The 15,947-nt window shown below is 40.7% G+C and overlaps 1 protein-coding gene across 1 annotated transcript in view; it reads right to left on the reverse strand.

Annotated features, from left to right (window-relative positions):
- Window positions 1-15,947, reverse strand: part of TLR5 (toll like receptor 5) — a 566,717-nt gene that overhangs the window by 157,437 nt on the left and 393,333 nt on the right. The window lies entirely within an intron of this gene.

Consider the following 15,947-nt stretch of genomic DNA (forward strand, 5'->3'; position numbering starts at 1 on the left):
GAAACAGGGATGGCATTTGTTTATCCCTCAAGGGTATTGTTAAACCAATTGAGGTAATAAATGTGAAAACACTTTTCTAAACTGTATTTGTTGTTAATATTTAATTAATAGCTGTTGTAGACTGTTACCTCGATGGCCCCCAAAGAACAATACCTTCTCAAATTCACCCCTTGTGTAGTCTCACCCACACTGATGCTGGGCTTGGCCATGTGACTTTCTTTGGCCAATGGAATAGTAGTAAATGTGTATTGATTGTAGTTATTAATGTTGAGCCAATATCCTGGTTTCATGGGGTCTGAGGGGTCTGTCCTTCCTGTAGAGTCATGTTCTTCGTCTGACATGCTCTGTTAGTCTAGTTTCAAGATGAAGTCAACCTGAGGGTTTATGATGGGGCAGAAGAAGTAACCTCATCTATTAGTAAAGCCTTGGTTACATGAATCTCGGGTGTCAGGTCATACTAAAAATATGCCCTTGGTTTGCTTGCTATTTTGGTTCAGAATAGGCCCCAGTAATGGACTTTTTTTTTTTTAATTGTGGTAAAATATAGGTAACAATGCATCAGTCATTGTAACTATTTTTAAGTGTACAATTCAGTGATATTACTCACATTCACCATGTTGTGCCACCATCAGCACCGTCCATTTCCAAAGGTTTTTCATCATCTAAACAGGGCCTAAATGCCCCTCAAGGAATACCTCCCCATTTCATTTCCCCCAGCCCCTGGTAACCACTCCTAAACTTTCGACCCTGTACACTTGCCTGTTCTGGATAATTCATGTAAGTTGGATCATATGATATTTGTCCTTTTGTGACTGACTTCTTTCACTCCGTATAGTGTTTTCAAGGTTCATGCATGTCGTACACAGCATGTATCAGGACTTTATTTCTCCTCATGCCTCTTAAGACCCCATTTTATGAATGCACCACATTTTTTAAATCCGTTCATCCATCCGTTGATGAACCTTTGAGCTGTTTCCACCCTTCGGCTATTGCGAATAATGCTGCAAGGAACATTGGTGCACAAACACCTGCTGCAGTCCCTGTTTTCCAGTCTTCTTGGTACGTGCCTCCGAGTGGCACTGCTGGGCTGTGCGGTAACTTTACGCTTAACTCTCTGAGGAACCGGCAAGCTGTTTTCCGCAGTCACTGCGCGATTTTACATTCCTACCGGCAATGAATGAGGATCGCAAAGGACACTTTTTGACTTTTCCACTTTTCTCAAAAATTAAATGGTAGCCTGGAAGATATTCATTCACTTACTTCTGATTCCAGAGAACTAGGCAAAACCAATAATTATATCTAGGAAATGTTACCACTCAATCTAATTTTCTTTTCAGCTAATAGAAAGGGAAGTTTCCTTCCCTTCTAGCCAATAACCATATCCAGTGGCTACAACAATGGGGTCAAACATAACAACGATTATGAGAATGGCACAGGACTGGGCAGTGTTTCATTCTGTTCTTCATAGGGTTGCTATGAGTTGGAACTGACTGGATGGCACCTAACAACAACAACAACATAGAGTGTTACATTGGTGACCCCCAAAGAACCATGCCTTCTCAAGTTCACCCTCTTGTATAGTCTCATCCACACTGATGCTGAGCTTGTCCATGTGACTTTATTTGGCCGATGGGATAGCAGTAAATACGTGTCATAATGTTATCAATATTGCAGAAGTATCCTGTTTTTCAAATCAATTGAATCTTAAGCAAAATATAATAAGGAAGGCAAATGGAACCTAATGCCCAGAACTTACTGGTCTGTGGCTGCAAGATAAGGTCACATTTCCACTAATGTTGTTGTTCTTAGGTGCCGTCGAGTCTGTTCCAACTCATAGCGACCCTGTGCACAACAGAACGAAACACTGCCCCGTCCTGAGCCACCCTTACAATCGTTGTTATGTTTGAGCTCATTGTTGCAGCCACTGTGTCAATCCTCCTCGTTGAGGGCCTTCCTCTCTTCTGCTGACCCTGTACTCTGCCAAGCATGATGTCCTTCTCCAGGTACTGATCCCTCCTGACAACATGTCCAAAGTATGGAAGACGCAGTCTCACCATCCTTGCTTCTAAGGAGCATTCTAGTTGTACTTCTCCTAAGACAAATTTGTTCATTCTTTTGGCAGTCCATGGTATATTCAATATTCTTTGCCAACACCACAATTCAAAGGCATCAATTCTTCTTCGGTCTTCCTTATTCATTGTCCAGCTTTCACATGCAGATGATGTGATTGAAAATACCATGGCTTGGGTCAGGCACACCTTAGTCTTCGGGGTGACATCTTTGCTCTTCAATGCTTTAAAGAGGTCCTTTGCAGCAGATTTACCCAATGCAATGCGTCTTTTGATTTCCTGGCTGCTGCTTCCATGCCTGTTAATTGTGGATCCAAGTAAAATGAAACCCATGACAACTTCAATCTTTTCTCCGTTTGTCATGATGTTGCTCATGGGTCCAGTTGTGAGGATTTTTTTTTTTTTATGTTCAGGTGCAATCCATACTGAAGGCTGTGGTCTTTGATCTTCATTAGGAAGTGCTTCAAACCCTCTTCACTTTCTGCAAGCAAGGTTGTGTCATCTGCATAATGGAGGTTGTTGATGAGTCTTCCTCCAATCCTGATGCCCCGTCCTTCTTCATATAGTCCAGCTTCTCGTATTATTTGCTCAGCATACAGATTGAATGGGTATGATAAAAGAATACAACCCTGATGCACACCTTTCCTGACTTTAAACCGATCGATATCCCCTTGTTCTGTCTGAACAACTGCCTCTTGATCTACGTAAAGGTTCCTCATGAGCACAATTAAGTGTTCTGGAATTCCCATTATTTGCAATGTTATCCATAATTTGTTATGATCCACACAGTCAAATGCCTTTGCATAGTCAATAAAACACAGGTAAACATCCTTCTGGTAGTCTCTGCTTTCAGCCGGGATCCATCCGACAACAGCAATGAAATCCCTGGTTCCATGTCCTCTTCTGAAACCGGCCTGAATTTCTGGCAGTTCCCTGTCAATCCACTGCTACAGCCGTTTTTGAATGATCTTCAGCAAAATTTTGCTTGTGTGTGATATTAACGATATTGTTCTATAATTTCCACAATCAGTTGGATCACCTTTCTTGGGAATAGGCATAAATATGGATCTCTTCCAGTCAGTTGGCCAGGAAGCTGTCTTCCATATTTCTTGGCATAGACAAGTGAGCACCTCCAGTGCTGCATCTCTTTGTTGAAACATCTCATTTGATATTCCATCAGTTCCTGGAGCTTTATTTTTCACCAGTGCCTTCAGAGAAGCTTGGACTTCTTCCTTCAGTTCCATTGGTTTCTGATCATATGCTACCTCTTGAAATGTTTGAACACAGACTAATTTTTTTGGTATAATGACTCTGTGTATTCCTTCCATCTTCTTTTAATTCTTCCTGCATCGTTTAATATTTTCCCCATAGAATCTTTCACTATTGCAACTCTAGGCTTGAATTTTTTGTTCAGTTCTTTCAGCTTGAGAAACACCGAGCATGTTCTTCCCTTTTGCTTTTCCATCTCCAGCTCTTTGCACGTGTCATTATAATACTTTACTTTGTCTTTTCGAGAGGCCTTTTGAGATCTTCTGTTCAGTTCTTTTACTTCATCAATTCTTCCTTTTGCTTTAGCTGCTCAATGCTTAAGAGCAAGTTTCAGAGTCTCCTCTGACATCCATCTCGGTCTTTTCTTTCTTTCCTGTCTTTTCCATGACCTCTTGCTTTCTTCATGGATGATGTCATTCCACAACTCGTCTGGTCTTCAGTCACTTGTGTTCAATGCGTCAAATCTATTCTTGAGATGGTCTCTAAATTTAGGTGGGATATACTCAAGGTCATATTTTGGCTCTTGTGGACTTGCTCTGATTTTCTTCAGTTTCAGCTTGAACTTGCATATGAACAATTGATGGTCTGTTCCATAGTTGGCCCCTGGCCTTGTTCTGACTGATGATATTGAGCTTTTCCATCTTCTCTTTCCACAGATGTAGTCAATTTGATTTCTGTGTGTTCCATCTGGCGAGGTCCATGTGTATAATCGCCGTTTATGTTGGTGAAAGAAGGTATTTGCAATGAAGAAGCTGTTGGTCTCGCAAAATTCTATCATTCGCTCTCCGGAATTGTTTCTATCACCAAGGCCGTATTTTCCAACTACTGATCCTTCTTCTTTGTTTCCAACTTTCGCATTCTAATTGCCAGTATTATCAATGCATCTTGATTGAACGTTCAATTAATTTCAGACTGCAGCAGCTGATAAAAATCTTCTATTCATTTTTGGCCCTAGTGGTTGGTGTGTATATTTGAATAATAGTTGTAGTAACTGGTCTTCCTTGTAGGCGTATGGATATTATCCTATCACTGACAGCGTTGTACATCAGGATAGATCTTGAAATGTTCTTTTCGATGATGAATGCAACACCATTCCTCTTCAAGTTGTCATTCCCGGCATAGCAGACTATATGATTGTCTGATCCAAAATGGCCAATACCAGTCTATTTCAGTTCACTAATGCCTAGGATATCGATGTTTATGTGTCCCATTTCATTTTTGATGATTTCCAATTTTCCTAGATTCATACTTCGTACCTTCCAGGTTCCGATTATTAATGGATGTTTGCAGCTGTTTCTTCTCATTTTGAGTTGTGCCACATCAGCAAATGAAGGTCCTGAAAGCTTTACTCCATCCACATCATTAAGGTCGACTCTACTTTGAGGAGGCAGCTCTTCCCCAGTCATCTTTTGAGTGACTTCCAATCTGGGAGGCTCATCTTCCAGCACTATATCAGACAATGTTCTGCTGCTATTCATAAGGTTTTCACTGGTTAATGCTTTTCAGAAGTAGACTGCCGGGTCCTTCTCCCTAGTCTGTCTTAGTCTGGAAGCTCAGCTGAGACCTGTCCTCCATGAGTGGCCCTGCTGGTATCTGAATACTGGTGACATAGCTTCCAGCATCACAGCAACACGCAAGCCCCCACAGTACGACAAACTGACAGACACGTGGGGGTTTCCTTTAACACTAAAATTAATTTATTTGTTTAATAAATATTAATTGGGCACCTACTATGTGCCATTTACCATTTTAGGTGCTCAACCGAATGGATAAAAACCTCTGCTTTCCCATTGGCCTTGAGTTACCAACAGCCAAATTAACAAGGCATCTAAGTTCATGTGGCCCCCAATAATCTCCATCTCCTGGTATTCATACCCTGTGTGGTCCCCTCTCACAATAAACCTGGGTAGTCCATGTGAGCAATAGAATATGGTGGAAGTGAAGGTATGTCACTTCCAAGATTAGGTTATAAAAGACCCTATAGCTTCTGTCTTAGTCTCTCTTGCTCTTTGTCTCTTGGATCACTCATTCTGGGGGAAGCCAGCTGCCATGTTGTGAGAATACTAGGCAGACTATGGAGAGGTCAATGTGGCCAAAAACAGTTAAACCCCGTCTTGAGGAACTAAGGCTTGCCTACAATGCTATGAGTGTGCTTGGAAGAGGAACTTCCTCCAGTCTTCCAATGACTGAACCCTCGATCAACAGCTTGATTGCAACCTCATGAGAGAACTTGAGCCAGAACCATCCAGCTAAGCCACTCCTGAATTCCTGACTTATAAAAATTGTGATGTAATAAATGTTTGTTGTTTTGGGATAACTTGTTACACAGCAATAGATAACTAATATAGTTCTTTTTCCTAATATTTCTAAGAACGCCTACAAAAAAAAACCTGTTGCCATCGAGTCAGTTCCAACTCATAGAGACCCTATAGGACAGAGTAGAACTACTCCACAGGGTTTCCAAGGAGTGGCTGGTGGATCTGAACTGCTGACCTTTTGATAAGCAGCCGTAGCACTTAACCAGTGGGCCACGAGGGCTCCAAAGGGTACTTAAACTCATCCAAGAATTGTAATGTTCTAGGAGGGCAGGACTTTTGCTTCACTCCCTTAAGGTTAGACTGAGCTCAATGAGCTGTATCAGCTATGTCTCCTGCCTTTCTGGGTTGTGTTGGGTCCCAACCAGGCAGCTGTCTCCTGCAATCTTAGCCTGGCTGTTCCATTTGCCACCTCTGCCAATTCCCATATTTGCCACCTCCAATTTGCCCACGTGTTTTCTCAGTATATCAGGGAAAACCCTTTTCTATAATATTAGTCATGTGCATCCCGAAGCAAAAAAGTTTAAGCCCCCAGAAAGTATAACTCTTTAGTAATATAGCTTTTTCACTCACACAGCCATAGCCATTTCCCCCAAAGCGTAATCATTGTGTCAAGTTGTCTCTGTAGAAAGGGATTCTACCATTAGTCATACTCTATAACCAGAACTAAGTCCATACCAATCATCTACACACTGGCATAGTACTTGTCACCAGTCTAGACTTCTCCATTTTTTATAGTGAATTCCTTTTGTGCCTTTATTGTCTTTTCTTGCCACCTGTCTTGAGTAGCGTCGCTCCAGTCCATCCTAGCTTGTTTTTTATGTATTTTAACCTTGGAGAAGGAGAAGGAGTTGCGGTCCCAGTCCTTTCCCCTTCCCTTTGTAAATATATGGCACTAAACAATACGCAGAAAGAAAGTGTTGCCCAGCTCTGTCCGGTAGCTTCCACGATTTAATGATATATTGTGGAAGGGGTAACAAACTTAAGCCCTTTAGACCCTTGCCAAGACCAAAAAATCCCCAGTTAAACAAACGATAGAGTAAAATGCCTCTTAAATGAATAAATTAAATTCAAATGATTACCTGATTCTTAATGTTTTGGATTATTTATTATCACCATGCTTCATTGTGTGCAATGAGGGTAAATGAAAGTTAATTTTATTATTTGGCTTTCTGATGATGGAGCTGGCCAAACCTTAACCTTTAGAGTGGAAATTCAGGAAGTCTGAAGTGATCAGAGGAGGAGCTTCTTGGCAAATGTACATAGGCATCCACTCTTTATCTTCACTAATCACTGAGTGTCTTTCCCTGAATGAGCAGTCCTGCCAAGAATTGTCTGGGTCTTTTTCATCTTTGCATGTTTGTTGGTGACACTGCTATTCAATTATCCTTGCAAAAGTTTCTATCCTCTGCCAAATTGCACCACTTCCAACCTCTAGATATAATTATTTCCTATACCTGCAGCAAAAAGTCAACCACACCTTTAATCATTTTTCTTCTCAGGTACCTTATGCAGGTTTCCCAAGAGCTAGCAAACACAGTAATCAGCTTTTCAGGAAAAAGTGGGAAAAGTGATAAAAGCTGTTTAGAGAAAATCTTCCTTGTAGGAGCTCCTATAAGTTGGGGACAAGAGGGGAGTGGAATGGTTCTATCAATCTGAATTCCATTTGGATGGGCAGTATTTATGTCGAGACAAGCAGACAAAGGGCTCCCAACTAATTATTTCAAAAACAGTGGGTATTATTTCTCTGGCACATTTACTTTACCTGTATCATCAAGGCTTCCCTTGAGTCAGCCAGCTGTATAAATCAGGGCAAAGTGGTAGAAACAAGACGCTACTCAGAATAGAGTGAATTTATGTAGAAAATGTGTCCCAAGACAAGTATTTCATGATAGTCTTTGGCCGTCTTAAAGAAAAATATTAATCTTAGTGATAGAGCAAGATAGTTCCCAAGAGCAAGATGGCTCCCAGGAATGTGTTGATGAACCTCCATCTTCATCTTCAAATTGAAGATTCAAGAAGGTAGTTTGTGAAACTTCAAGTATGAAACCTAAACCATATTAATGAGTTTAGGTGACTGGTTGAAAGGTTAGTTCTTCCTCATTGGCTGGTGTCCAACATGCATTTATGAAGTCACCGCTACCATATTTAGCTAGCTATTACACCAGCCAGTTGGTCAATATTACCATTCCGCAATGTGCAGGACAGCTCTCTTCTCTGCTTCATGTGTTTTATACAGTCCAGATTTAAACACGCATATACGCCTGCATTCTTACGTGAAAACTTGTCATCTTGGCTCCCCATGGCTTACCAAATGAAGTCCAGCATCCTAATATTTATAAAGAAGTATCTGGGTCTGTGTTCACTCTTCTCAAAGATTAATTGCAATCATGTAGAACTGCATAACTGAGAACTGAAAATCTTCTATTCAGCTGGCTATGATACAATGAGTGGATGAAAGGCAGACCTGGCAGTTTCTAACAAGGCTTCAAGTGAATCCTTGGAATCTGGAAAGGAACATATCTGGGGATTTAAAGGGGAAGCATAGTTAATGTTTTTATTATTGTTATTGTTGTTGTAAATATATGTATTTATATATTAAAACCAGGTGTAAAGTGGGACTACTAGTAGAATTAGCATCAGAACCTGTCTAACTTCAGGGAGGTTGATGACCAGGATCAGCTCAAAGCTAATTCCCACGAGGTGGAGGTCAGGCATACCTCCACTCTTCAACCGTTTTACCAGTTCTGACCCCAGCCGTCCTCCCTCCCCACAGCACTCTCTACTTCTCTGCTGGGTTCCATAATCCATTGCAATGGCCACACAACACTCAGAGACCATACTTAAATTTAAGTGGTTTATTAAGGAAGTCACAGGGTATAAGTCAGGATCAGGATCAGGAGGCATGTGGGCAAAGTCTCTCTTCTTTAATCTGAGATAGCTCTCTCAGGTCCTCTCACCATGTATGCCTCTTCTTGGCCCCCTGAGGACAGGCTTCTCTTGGCTCTGCCATCTGTCTTCCCTTGCTCTGCCACTGGCCCCTTCTAAGCCTCTTGCTGTCTTCAGTGTTACAGCCCTTGACCTGTGTTACTGCTCTTTTAGGAGATTCCTTGACTCCTCTCTCTGCTTCTTTCTTCCTTCTGCTTCTCTTTCTGGCTGAAAAACATCTGTGGGGTTGGCTGCTTATATACACAAACTCCTTATCAATTTCAAGGCATGGCCCTTCCACCAGAGCCACAAACTGACCAATTCTGTCTCAGTAGCTCACAAACACTTCATTTGCATAGTAGCCTACAGATACTTCATTTGCTTAGTCTATTGACCAAACCCTGCAAGGTATATACCAATCACAGGGCAGGCTGCAGATAAAAAGTATCAAACCAAGTTGTTTATAGATTACCCAAGAAATGTCAAATCAACGCGGACAAAGGATACATACCTTCTGGAGTAGAAAACTAGGGCAAATGTAACTCTTCAGGGTTTAGGGAAAAAAATCTCTCAAGCTGTTTTTCCAAAGCACCAAGACAAAAGACCCCATAAAGTAACTCACTTAACCACACTAGGAAAACTGGATTTTAATTCCAATTTCTCCAGTCATCAGTTGAGTAGTCATAGACAGGCCAAGTATCAGTCTTGTCCTCAAAGTGGCGATAACAAAAAACCTACCTTCCTAGCAGCAAGCTTCTGTTTATGGTGATGCGAAATTTGTATCAATTAAGGGTAATGGTTACACTACGCAATTAATGTAATCGATATCATTAAGTTATACATCTGAAAAATGTTGAATTGGCAATTCTTTTTTACAACAACAATAATAATAACAAACCTGCCTCCCTAGGAAGAGTGGGAATTAACTGAGATCCTATATGTGAAAGCACTATTCAAAGCACTCTTCAAGTGGCACCGTTAATGTTGCATTTTCTCTGTTGGTCCACTTATCCACTTTGAGATCATACTTAGAAGCAGAAAACTATACAGTTAGGGCATTATGCTAAAAATTATCCCTGTAAATGCTTCAATTTGTACTTGAGGTGTGATTTTAAGGAAAACGAAGTATTTTCTATTTTACCCCCCTTTCCCCACCTGCACAGATGAATACACCCAGTTGTGGAATGGTTCCATCTAGCTGCTATCTGCTGAGACTTAGCATTGGGTGGGAAACAAACATACGACCCAAGTTGCTGCCCTTGGGAAAGCTGGATATTGTTGAGATACAGTTCCATACCAAGGCCAGCTGAGCTGTTCTCCCAATAACTGGAATGAAAGTCTCCTCAAGACACAAGTACTTGGCTACAGGGATCGGGTTCCATGTGAAGGACAAAGACAGAACTAACAAAGAGAGAATTTGCACAGAGAGCAACCAGACCAAGGAGATGGATAAGGAGATATTCCTAGTTTTGAAAGAGACACTGGCTCACAAAGGGGCAGATTAGGAGCTCTATTCTAGGTCAAGTGAAACAAACAGGTTTCCTCTCAACTGGTCCCCCAACACTCAGTAACTAGTTTTGTCTTCCCCCTAGAAAGGTAGAACAGGAAGTTATCCTCATTACCAACCCTTGGGGGTCGAGGGGAGCAGTAAGCTCCCTGAGGGAAAGGAGAACTGAGAGAAGAGGGCAGGATAGAGGAAATAGAGTCTAAAACCCTCTGGTGGATTCTAATCTAGGAAAAATACACGAATTATCAGAATATCAATTAAAAACTTAGAGAGGTGAGAAGAGTACTGGATAAGGAGTGGTGAAAACTAGATTCCAGTTCTGAGTCTGTCACTAAAGTTATATGACTATAAAATGAAAAGTTTGTACTAAATTATGGTTTGCCAAAGTATCTTCTTCTAAATGTTAATAAACCATAAAAAACAAAAACAAAAACAAAAAACCTGTTGCTGTCGTGTTGATTCCAACTCACAGTGACCTTAAAAGACAGTAGAACTGCATAGGGCTTCCAAGGAGCAGCTGGTGGATTCAAACTGGTGACTTTTGGTTAGCAGCCAAGCTCTTAACCACTGTGCCACCAGGGCTCCAATATTAACAAATACAATTAACCCAATATTAATTAATACAATATTAATAAATACAATTAAGTTTTCAGATGTCCTCTTCTATGCAAATTTTATTTTTATTAATATTAATAAAAATTTACATTAAAAAGAGGAGATCTGAGAAACTTAATTGTTTGAGGAGGTGGGTTTAAAAAATGAAAGAAGTTTCTTGGCTGCAGGAGTTTTCAGGGTATTTAATGTGTTAATATGCATTGCTAAGCTCCAAACCAAAAAAAAACCAAACCAATTGCTGTCAAGTCTATTCTGACTTGAGGTGACCCTATAGGACAGAGTAGAACTGCCCCATAGGGTTTACAAGTCTTTCCAGAAGCAGACTGTCACATCATTCTCCCACAGAGAGGCTGGTGTACTGGAACCACCAACCTTCCAGTTAGCAGCTGAGTACTTAGCCACGGTACCATCAAGGCTCAAAAGCTATAGTATACGATAGTATATACTATTTTCCAGTGTATTTGATTTTAAAATAACTTTTGCATGGAGCATTTTAAGAAGTAGCATTTTGAGGAATTTATTTTGGGAAAAGGTAACATAGATAATCTGTCAAGTGTCTTCTAATTCTAATGTTACCGTTCAATAAAGTAGTAATAGGACCAAGAAAATGGATGTTTTCTACGTGCATTGGGTGAATCTGTTGCAAAAGACTTCTTTCAAGTGTTAAAAAGCAAAGATGTCACTTTGAGGACTAAGGTGTGCCTGACCCAAGCCGTGATATATTCAGTCACCTCATATGCATGTGAAAGCTGGACCATGAATAAGGAAGACCAAAGAAGAATTGATGCCTTGGTATTATGGTGTTGGCAAAGAATATGGAATATACCATGGACTCTCAGAAGAACAAAACTGTCTTGGAAGAAGTACATCCAGAATGTTCCTTAGAAGCGAGCATGGCTTTGGACATGTTATCAGGAGGGATCAGTCCCTGGAGAAAGATATCCTGCTTAGTAGAGGGTCAGTGAAAAAGAGGAAGCCCCTCAATGAGATGGATTGACACAGTGGCTGCAACAATGGACTCAAACACAGCAGTGATTGTGAGGATGGCGCAGGACTGGGCAGTGTTTCGTTCTGTTGTACGTAGGGTCTCCATGAGTCAGAACTGACTTGATGTTATCTAACAACCTAACAATAACATGAATGACATGCTAAACTGGGACACTTTTTTTTTTCTTTTACAGCATCTCCTTTAGGCTTTTCTCGCTTTCTAATGGCATCACCATTCTTTCTGACAGCCAAGCTGGAAACTTCACCACTTTAGGAGCAACTTTGATTCTCAGCTGCCAAGCTATCCATTGCTAAATCCTGAGAATTTATCCTTTAGGCTATCCCTGAAACTCATTGCCACGTCAGCAAGCCCGCTTCCAGGCTTATGGTTGGACCTGTTTCTGAGTTGTTGCATTAACTGGTAGAAACATTGACAGTCTCTCTAACTAATGAGAACACACAGAGCCTCCCTCTCTCCGCTTATCTGTTCTTTACCTTGATGCCAGAGGTTTTTTTTTTTTTTTTTTTTCCAAACCATGAATCTAATCAGGTCACTCCCCTTCTCAAAAACCTTCAAAGGTTCCACACCGTTAGAGAATAAAATCTGAAATTCTTTGAGGTCATTCGTGATCTAGCTCTATCTCTCCTTTGCTATCTCCATGAGCCAACTTCCCTGCTCCTTAAAAACATCTGATTTGCTGCTGTTTCATCTCTGTTCGCACAATTTTCTCTCCTTGAAACTTCTGCCTCCTATGTCTTCTTTTTTTTTTTTTTTTTTTTTTATAATAACTTTTATTAAGCTTCAAGTGAACGTTTACAAATCCAATCAGTCTGTCACATATAAGTTTACATACATCTCACTCCCTACTCCCACTTACTCTCCCCGTCTTGAGTCAGCCCTTTCAGTCTCTCCTTTCTTGACAATTTTGCCGGCTTCCCTCTCTCTCTATCCTCCCATCCCCCCTCCAGACAAGAGTTGCCAACACAATCTCAAGTGTACACCTGATATAATTAGCTCACTCTTCATCAGCGTCTCTCTCCCACCCGCTGACCAGTCCCTTTCATGTCTGATGAGTTGTCTTCAGGGATGGTTCCTGTCCTGTGTCAACAGGAGGTCTGGAGAGCATGACCGCCGGGATTCCTCCAGTCTCAGTCAGACCATTAAGTTTGGTCTTCTTATGAGAATTTGGGGTCTGCATCCCACTGCTCTCCTGCTCCCTCAGGGGTCCTCTGCTGAGCTCCCTGTCAGGGCAGTCATCGATTGTGGCCGGGCACCAACTAGTTCTTCTGGTCTCAGGATGATGTAGGTCTCTGGTTCATGTGGCCCTTTCTGTCTCTTGGGCTCTTAGTTGTCATGTGGACTTGGTGTTCTTCATTTTCCTTTGCTCCAGGTGGGTTGAGACCAATTGCTGCATCTTAGATGGCTGCTTGTTAGCATTTAAGACCCCAGACGCCACATTTCAAAGTGGGATGCAGAATGATTTCATAATAGAATTATTTTGCCAATTGACTTAGAAGTCCCCGCAAACCATGTTCCCCAGACCCCCGCGCTTGCTCCGCTGAGCTTTGAAGCATTCATTTTATCCCGGAAACTTCTTTGCTTTTGGTCCAGTCCAATTGAGCTGACCTTCCATGTATTGAGTGTTGTCTTTCCCTTCACCTAAAGCAGTTCTTATCTACTGATTAATCAATAAAAAAACCCTCTCCCACCCTCCCTCCCTCCCCCCCTCGTAACCACAAAAGTATGTGTTCTTCTCAGGTTTACTATTTCTCAAGATCTTATAATAGTGGTCTTATACAGTATTTGTCCTTTTGCCTCTGACTCATTTCGCTCAGCATAATGCCTTCCAGGTTCCTCCATGTTATGAAATGTTTCAGAGATTCGTCACTGTTCTTTATCGATGCGTAGTATTCCATTGTGTGAATATACCACAATTTATTTACCCATTCATCCGTTGATGGACACCTTGGTTGCTTCCAACTTTTTGCTATTGTAAACAGAGCTGCAATAAACATGGGTGTGCATATATCTGTTTGTATGAAGGCTCTTGTATCTCTAGGGTATATTCCGAGGAGTGGGATTTCTGGGTTGTATGGTAGTTCTATTTCTAACTGTTTAAGATAACGCCAGATAGATTTCCAAAGTGGTTGTACCATTTTACATTCCCACCAGCAGTGTATGAGAGTTCCAATCTCTCCGCAGCCTCTCCAACATTTATTATTTTGTGTTTTTTGGATTAATGCCAGCCTTGCTGGTGTGAGATGGAATCTCATCGTAGTTTTAATTTGCATTTCTCTAATGGCTAATGATCGAGAGCATTTTCTCATGTATCTGTTGGCTGCCTGAATATCTTCTTTAGAGAAATGTGTGTTCATATCCTTTGCCCACTTCTTGATTGGGTTGTTTGTCTTTTTGTGGTTGAGTTTTGACAGAATCATGTAGATTTTAGAGATCAGGCGCTGGTCGGAGATGTCATAGCTGAAAATTCTTTCCCAATCTGTAGGTGGTCTTTTTACTCTTTTGGTGAAGTCTTTAGATGAGCATAGGTGTTTGATTTTTAGGAGCTCCCAGTTATCGGGTTTCTCTTCATCATTTTTGGTAATGTTTTGTATTCTGTTTATACCTTGTATTAGGGCTCCTAGGGTTGTCCCAATTTTTTCTTCCATGATCTTTATCGTTTTAGTCTTTATGTTTAGGTCTTTGATCCACTTGGAGTTAGTTTTTGTGCATGGTGTGAGGTATGGGTCCTGTTTCATTTTTTTGCAAATGGATATCCAGTTATGCCAGCACCATTTGTTAAAAAGGCTGTCTTTTCCCCAGTTAATTGACACTGGTCCTTTGTCAAATATCAGCTGCTCATACGTGGATGGATCTATGTCTGGGTTCTCAATTCTGTTCCATTGGTCTATGTGTCTGTTGTTGTACCAATACCAGGCTGTTTTGACTACTGTGGCTGTATAATAGGTTCTGAAGTCAGGTAAGGTGAGGCCTCCCACTTTCTTCTTCTTTTTCAGTAGTGCTTTGCTTATCCGGGGCTTTTTTCCCTTCCATATGAAATTGGTGATTTGTTTCTCTATCCCCTTAAAATATGACATTGGAATTTGGATCGGAAGTGCGTTAAATGTATAGATGGCTTTTGGTAGAATAGACATTTTTACTATGTTAAGTCTTCCTATCCATGAGCAAGGTATGTTTTTCCACTTAAGTATGTCCTTTTGAATTTCTTGTAGTAGAGCTTTGTAGTTTTCTTTGTATAGGTCTTTTACATCCTTGGTAAGATTTATTCCTAAGTATCTTATCTTCTTGGGGGCTACCGTGAATGGTATTGATTTGGTTATTTCCTCTTCGGTGTTCTTTTTGTTGATGTAGAGGAATCCAAGTGATTTTTGTATGTTTATTTTATAACCTGAGACTCTGCCAAACTCTTCGATTAGTTTCAGTAGTTTTCTGGAGGATTCCTTAGGGTTTTCTGTGTATATAATCATGTCATCTGCAAATAGTGATAACTTTACTTCTTCCTTGCCAATCCGGATACCTTTTATTTCTTTGTCTAGCCTGATTGCCCTGGCTAAGACTTCCAACACGATGTTGAATAAGAGCGGTGATAAAGGGCATCCTTGTCTGGTTCCCGTTCTCAAGGGAAATGCTTTCAGGTTCTCTCCATTTAGAGTGATATTGGCTGTTGGCTTTGCATAGATGCCCTTTATTATGTTGAGGAATTTTCCTTCAATTCCTATTTTGGTAAGAGTTTTTATCATAAATGGGTGTTGGACTTTGTCAAATGCCTTTTCTGCATCAATTGATAAGATCATGTGGTTTTTGTCTTTTGTTTTATTTATGTGATGGATTACATTAATGGTTTTTCTGATATTAAACCAGCCTTGCATACCTGGTATAAATCCCACTTGATCAGGGTGAATTATTTTTTTGATGTGTTGTTGGATTCTATTGGCTAGAATTTTGTTGAGGATTTTTGCATCAATGTTCATGAGGGATATAGGTCTATAATTTTCTTTTTTTGTAATGTCTTTACCTGGTTTTGGTATCAGGGAGATGGTGGCTTCATAGAATGAGTTGGGTAGTATTCCGTCATTTTCTATGCTTTGGAATACCTTTAGTAGTAGTGGTGTTAACTCTTCTCTGAAAATTTGGTAGAACTCTGCAGTGAAGCCGTCCGGGCCAGGACTTTTTTTTGTTGGGAGTTTTTTGATTACCGTTTCAATCTCTTTTTTTGTTATGGGTCTATTTAGTTTTTC

This window comes from Elephas maximus, chromosome 24 (assembly GCF_024166365.1).
Source record: "Elephas maximus indicus isolate mEleMax1 chromosome 24, mEleMax1 primary haplotype, whole genome shotgun sequence".
Lineage (NCBI taxonomy): Eukaryota > Metazoa > Chordata > Mammalia > Proboscidea > Elephantidae > Elephas > Elephas maximus.